This window comes from Chenopodium quinoa, unplaced genomic scaffold (genome assembly GCF_001683475.1).
Source record: "Chenopodium quinoa cultivar QQ74 unplaced genomic scaffold, ASM168347v1, whole genome shotgun sequence".
NCBI classification, from domain to species: Eukaryota; Viridiplantae; Streptophyta; class Magnoliopsida; order Caryophyllales; family Amaranthaceae; genus Chenopodium; species Chenopodium quinoa.
The window spans coordinates 20,707-28,339 of NW_018743065.1; the positions used below are offsets into that span (position 1 = coordinate 20,707).

The 7,633-nt window shown below is 36.7% G+C and overlaps 1 pseudogene; it reads left to right on the forward strand.

Annotated features, from left to right (window-relative positions):
- On the forward strand, nt 1-3,996 carry LOC110731097 (annotated as a pseudogene).
- The last annotated feature ends 3,637 nt before the right edge of the window (nt 3,997-7,633 follow it).

Sequence of the window (7,633 nt, forward strand, 5' to 3'; positions counted from 1 at the left end):
TCCAAGAATGATCGCTCAATAAAAATGGAACGCGCGGGTCGAACCAGATATGCTGAATCAAGAGTGAAACCTGAACCCTGCAAAAGTGTCAAAACAGTTCGGCTTATTCGAGCTAAAGCCAGTAGCCGTTTTCATGTAATCCCTTCCTCAAAATTTCACAATGCTAAGCTGCAAGAGATTCCTGCAAAAACCCATCAAACGAAAGAACAAAAAGAAGCAAAACAAGAAGAAATCAAGAACAACTCCCAACAAAAATGGCTGTAATTTTCCTAAAACCCAACAACCTACTCATAGTTTTGAAGAAAATGAACCAGAAGATGATGGTTTTAGGCTAAGAACTTCCGCCCCTTCAAATAATCATGGAGTTCAACCACTGGGTAATCTTTTTCTCAGCTCAAATTCTCATAATTCCAGAGATATTGGCTTAGGTAATTTGAAAGTTCTTACTGATGAACTTGTTCTTGAAATTTTAGGGTTTTTGGATGCTAATTATTTAGGGATTTTAGCTACTGTTAGTAAATCTTTATATGTATTTAGTACCCATGAACCTCTTTGGAGGGATTTGGTATTGGAAACCCTTAAAGGTGGATTTTTGTATAATGGGTCATGGAGAAAAACTTATATTGCTGCTCTTGTTTTGATAATTCAAAAATTGGGTCTTGTGGGTTGGGAATTAGGGATTTTTATTCTGATTTTATGTTTCAAAGTTGGTTATGTGCTAATCTTGAGATGAAACATGAGTGGCTACAGAGGGATAACATACCGCGAAGGCGGGGGATTTCTGTTGAGGAATTTATAAGAGATTTTGAGGAGCCAAATAAGCCTGTGTTGTTGGAAGGTTGCTTGGATAGCTGGGTTGCAAAGGATAAATGGGATAAGGATTATTTGATTAAAAGTTGTGGTGATGTTAAGTTTTCGGTTGGTCCGGTTGAAATGAAGCTTGAGGATTACTTTAGGTATTCTGACCTTACTAGGGAAGAGAGACCCTTGTATTTGTTTGATCCTAAGTTTGCAGAGAAAGTTCTGACGTTGGGTAGAGAGTATGAAGTTCCTATATACTTCAGGGAGGATTTGTTTTCTGTTTTGGGTAAAGAGAGGCCTGATTACAGGTGGATAATAATTGGACCTGCTGGGTCGGGTTCTTCATTTCATATTGATCCTAATTCAACATCAGCTTGGAACGCTGTGATTAAGGGGTCCAAAAAGTGGGTTTTATTTCCTCCTGAGATTGTACCGCCTGGTGTCCATCCTAGCCCTGATGGTGCTGAAGTGGCATGTCCAATTTCAATAATTGAGTGGTTTATGAATTTTTATGGAGCCACAAAAGATTGGAGGAGGAGACCCATTGAGTGTGTCTGTAAAGCAGGCGAGGTTCTCTTTGTACCTAATGGATGGTGGCCTTTGGTTATCAACTTAGAAGAATCTATTGCTATCACACAGAACTATGTTAGCAGGTATGTCTCCTAAATATCTCTGCTAATCACTATGCAATGTCAAAATTTACTGTGGCTAGACTCGTCAACCCTTTTTGAATTATTTGCTTTCTGAATCTGCTTCCTCAAGTGTTTGAGTGCCTTCTCTAGCTCACCTTAAAATGCTACAATTGTGATAACTTAGTTTTCAAGTTAATGATCAAAGATTATTGTTGATGATTGTAAATTTATTATGATAAATTGCTTATCATTTACTATTCTTAAAGAATTTAGCAATAGTGTCCACTTTCAAGGAGTAAAGTGGACTCTAGTGAAAGAGTGTATCATATGCATAGCTATCAGACTGTTGCTAGATATGGTACACATAGTATCACTTAGCTTGGTGAAGTGGTGAACCATATTCTTCTTCCCTTTGTTTCCCCTCATTAGTACAGACAATTAAAAAAGACATAAGTGATGGCATTTTGCTGTAAACAAACCATATCCTCCTAGTTGGTGGTACAGAATTTCTTTATTAAATCAATATTTAGATTTTGTAAGCATAACCTGCTGAGATATCTTTTTATTTGGGCTGCCCTCATTATTATAATTCAATATGTTTTCTCTATTGAGGTTTAGATAATCTTGCTTTGCATAATTCTTAGCTATCTAGCTGGAAAAGTGTTATTATGTGTATGGTTGCTGAAAAAAAATTGAATTGAGATGAAAAGGTTTTACTCTTCCATATATGTTGAGTTGTTGATTCCAAGAACTGAGACGTCCACTTTTCTCATTGTGCCAATTTTATTGTTATCGTTTTGCTGCTATGTGATTATAACTCATTCTGAGTTCAAACATTCTGATCTATTTTATAGTCCTATAGGTTGTTAGTTTGCTACTTGATATTTATATTATGTATAATCCTATAATTGCTGTTATATTAATATTATGGTCCTCTAATGTAAGGGGGTAGGGGTGTAGCTCCATACCTCAATAGTTACTGCTTGCCTGGAAACTTTTGATCAAAAACTTGTCATCTACCAGAACGCTGTCTAATCTCATTCCATTACTTTTCATTATGTTTTTGAAAGTGTAATTACTCTCTAGTCATAGTAGACAATTAAGGCAGCAATGCAATCAACTTATTGTGTAATAATAGTAATTAGTTTGGCCATTTGTCGGCAACCCAATAATTGACAAGTTCTTATAATGATAAGTTGGGTCCTGGCCTATTGGAGGAGGCAACAAAGTTGAGTCATTTGAGTGTATTGAACAAAATCAATTTAGATGTTATACCGGTGCAGCACTCTTTCTGACTCTAACAAGGCTTCTAGCTTGGACAGGATAGGGGCTGGCAGTGTATAAGAAGGAGCGCCTAGGCACTGAGGCCCAAGGTGACATGGGCAGTGTGCCTTTTTTGGTATGTGTCCAGAGGTGCACCATGCCTAGATTTTCCAGACTCCAGAGTCCAGATGTCGCGCAGGTTTTCTTCAGATTTTTATTTCACTTATTATTTAGTGCGCAAATGTGCCTCACTTCAATGAGACGAAATACCTATCACCTTGGTGCGCCTTGAGCCTTTTTATTCCTTGGGGGGTGGTCAGATACTCAGATGTGCTTGTATTTGCCCATATTATCGCATTGAGGCTCCTACTGCCGGGTCATCCTTGGGTCTGAGAATCTTCTTTTTGACACGCAGTCTATACAAGAGCCAAGAGCAATAACACCATTTTCTTTTCAAGGAGAACAGAAGCTAAGAATGTCCAATTGATATCAAGTGTGGCTGTTCAAAGAAACGTACAGATAAAAATAAAATAAATAAAGACATCCAGATTTTATAAAATTGAATCACTAATTGAAATTCTATCCTTACATTGTTCTGGGATTGCCACGAGAGACTGTCCAGCTCGTCTTCAAGTACATATTATCTTTATAAATTTGGCTTTAGTATGATTGCTGTCTGCTTGTGTTATTCAAGTTTACTTTGCTATGCATGCCTTAAGAAGTTAAGAATGCAAGAATTGTTCTTATATGGTAATTGGTACTAAGACTTGTATAAGCCACTACAGAGCTTCACTGCTCCTAAGTGATGAATCATGTGACATTTTTCTTGTCTTGCCTCATCAGGAGAAATTTGCTGAATGTATTGGAATTCCTCCAGAAGCCAAATGCGAGTGAACTTGTATCAGGAACAAGGGACCGTGTCAATCTGCACAATAAGTTCAAAGAAGTTATTGAGGTTGCTTTTCCTGGGACTATAGACCAGCTAGTGACTAAAGCTGAAGAAAAGAAGAAGAAACGTCCATTTTGGGAAACTGTTTCAGATTCTAATGCTGGGGCTTTCAAGTTTTCCTTCTTAGGCTAGATTATGCAGATTTCGGGTTGCTGGAGACAATATTCTGGTGTTGAGCTTATATAGTGCTATCTTACTCTGGTATTTTCATTTAAGTTATAGATTATTTTATAGTTATTGATTTTGATTTTTCATTTATCCAATTATCCGTCAATTCATTTTCAGGATTCCTTTTTATAATCAATTATTTACTTTAAAAAAGAAATTCTAATATGATCATATTTCAGTCAATTTTGTTTCAGTATAATTATGTCTCTCTTTCCATGTTTCCATTATTCTTTTGTCCCTGGCTGTCATCGGTTTTTTGGAAGGAATTTCTTAATACAATATTACAATTCCAAGGTTTGCTTGATCATGTATTGCAAGAGTTCTTCTGATGCGTCTGTAAAACAAATTTCTTCATTTCATACATGCTCTTGTACATCTCAACTCTCAAGGAAAGGCTCTGTATCTCTGTAGGCAATAGTAAAATTCTGAATATGCTCCAAAAGTTGTTCTTTCTAGAGGGTGGTATTTGGGTGTAATATCTACATAGAAAGAATTGTACTTTCTTCACAAGGAAAAAGCTGATTTTGTGAAAAAATTCAATCTAACATAAAAAATTGTCATTAATCCGCGTTCACATGCGTGGGATATTTCCTTGGTTCACCGGTATTTCGATAATTCTACAGCGTTGCGAATTTTTTATGCTGAGTGCCCTCTGTGTACGATGGATGATTTTGTTTATTGGAAGTTTACTCATGATGGCCAATTTTCTATAAAGTCAGCATACACATTGCTAGTTTATCAGTCGTTAGCCTCTGGAGTTTCTAGCTTCTGATCCCTGGTGGAGAAGCTTTTGGGGACTGCCTCTCCTCCCAAAGTTGAAGATTTTTTGCGGGAAAATGCTACATACTGCTTTGCCTCTGTCGACTGCTCTAAGTTTATGAGGTTTCCGGTAAATCCTACATGTGTGTTCTTTGTCTTGTCCATTTCGCCTTTTGAGAGATGGTTTAAGGATTTTGTATCTGCGTTTGGCAGATCTACTAATAAGAAGGGTTTTCTTTCTTTTGTCTGCTATCTTTGGTTATTTGGTTAACTCGTACTCAAATATCTTGAAACAAACAGACTCTACGCTCTCCTGGTGCTATCTCCCTTCTTTCGAAGGGTTGGATATCTCGTAGCACGCAAGTCGGGTTATTTACTCTACATCACAATTCTCACGACCCGCTCAGTCTTATTTCGGATGCCTCAGAGGCTCCATTGATGATTCTCTTGATTATTGCCTCATTTTGGATGGAGCTTGGAGTAATCAAGGTGGTAGTGCAGGGGATGGTTGGATTTTGTGAAGGATCGATTCAGCTACTGGTGGATGTGCCTTGGCAGGACCATGTCTACTCTTCCTTGTTTATGGGGTCTTCGATTGGCTAGTCGGAGGGGATATATTCGACTTCTCATTTACACCGACTGTGCTTCATTGGTGTCCCTCCTTTGTCATTCCTAGTCTAATGATACCTCGTGTTATTGGTTACCGCAAGAAATTAGATTGGCTCTGCAGGATTTTTCGGCTTGCAAGATTTGTAAAGTTCCTCGGCGTTGGATTGCCACAACTCAGTGGTTAGTTGTGTGCTCTTTGTTTTTTAGTTCTTTTGTCAAAAAGTAAAAAAAAATATATACTTCCTTCTTTTTTATTAGATGCATCACTTTCTATGAATGAAAGTTTCAATTTAAATGCATCATTTTCCTTTTTAGTTAATAAATTCTCTCTATACTTCTCCTATTACATGGACACTCTTTATTTTTTCTTTTTTATCTCTCTTTACTCCAAAAATTGTCTTGGAGTCCTCAATTACAAAAGTGATTCATCTAATAAAAAACAAAGGAAGAATATATATACTGTCAAATTGATAAAATATACTGTCAAATTCTAGCTTGTGAACTTTTAAATTTTATTATTATACACTAGATTAGACTCGTGCATTGCACGATTTGAATAAATTTTTTTATTATGCGTAAAAAAAAAATTATTATCATTTGTGTAAAAAAAAAGTGGCAATTGTTTTTGTTTGAAAAATGTATAGTGTAGATAAAAAAAAATTAATAATTGATGACATCACACACAGAAATGGAGGGAATATTTTTAATGTGAGGATGACACGTAGGATAGATTCGAGGTTGATGATGTCAGCAACGTTTTGTTTAAGTAATAGTTAATAGATTAAACTGTAAATCTTTTTACTCATACAGTAGAGGTGATCAACATCGGCCCGGCCCGCTGGCCCGGCTCGATCCGACCCGAAAATAGGGTGGGTTTGGACAAGCCTAAAAACGCATTTTTAGTTAAAAGCCCTAACCCGGCCCGAAAAAGCTCGAAAAGCTAGTTTTGGCCCGACAAGCCCGCAACTTTTTTTTTGCGGGTTTGGGCACAACGTATCATGTTAAGGCCCGACCCGACTTTCTTATCACCTCTATCATACGGTAAATATTTAGATAAAATCTTTATTAACAAAAGATAACATTTTATTTATAATAATAATTTTTTTTATTTGTGACCTTTAATAGTGAATTCTAATTCATTATGTTTTCTTGTATGGCTTTTGTAGACACCTAATTTTGTTTCCCCGACCCAAATTCAGTGATGAATGATCTTTTAGCGCCAATTGGTTAGGTTGGGTATCCGAATTAAAAATTGCTTGAATTTCTACCCTTAGCCCAATCGATTTCCATATTCAAATATCTTTTTAGCCCAAACATCAATCCGAAGCTTTCCTTAGCCCAATCACCTAAGCCCTTACCTAACCCTAGTCTGCAAACATCAGAAAACATGGTTAGAGTGGCCGTCAAGCTTAATTATATTCATAATCTGATTAAATTAGCATTATTAAACCTTTATGCCAAATTAACGTTTTGCCACGCCATAAAAAAATTCAAAATGCACCGTACCACGACAATTGTGCCGCAACACGACATGTGTGGTGCGACGCGACATTTGCACCGTGTTACGACATCTTTTGTTTTCTAGCAGTAGTATTTGTTCTTCAACGACATCTCTTTTTTGCACCCTAGCCTATAAATACAACCCTAATCATAGGTTTCCATATAGCATCACAAAGAAAACAAATTAAAACACATCATAAGGCTTTAATCATCATACTACTCAATCTGATAGTCATTTTCAAGCAATTCGAAGTCCCATTGCAATACTTGGAGTTCTACTCATTAGGTGTAAAGGTTGGATTTTTTTAAAGTTTGGACAGATATAAACTTTACTTTATTCTAATTTAATTCTTTCAATTTAATTTTTTTTTTACTGAAGTTACTAACGATTAATTTATGATAGATCAATTTTAAGGAGTGTGCACAATTTAATTAATTAGTTATTTCTATTTTATTTTGCTATTATCACGATTGGATTATTTTGAATATTTTGAGTGAAGGTTCAATGGGCACTCAAGAGGGGGGGGGGGGGGGTGAATTGAGTGTTAAGTAGTCGTTGGCTAATTTTGCTTCTTTTCGGATTATGTGTGAGGAACCAGTTGTGCTGGTTCCCGTACGCAGCGGAATATAAATAAGCAATAAAGAAAATAACAAATTTAACGAAATAAAACAAAGCAATAAAGAACACAACAAATTTAACGAGGTTCAGCCAACTCAGGCCTACGTCCTCCTATCCTAAGTTCTTTATTAATCTACTCCGAAAAACAAAGACAAAGAACACTCTGCTGTTCCCTACTCCGGGAACCAGCAAACCCCACACTCTACTCCGAGTGTGCTCTCGACTTACACTCGTAAGCCCAATGTGTTTGAACTCACAAACACTCACCCAGCCTTTAACCCCTTTGTTAAAGACTCAATACAAGAATCAAGAACTCCCCTTTGATCTCACTTC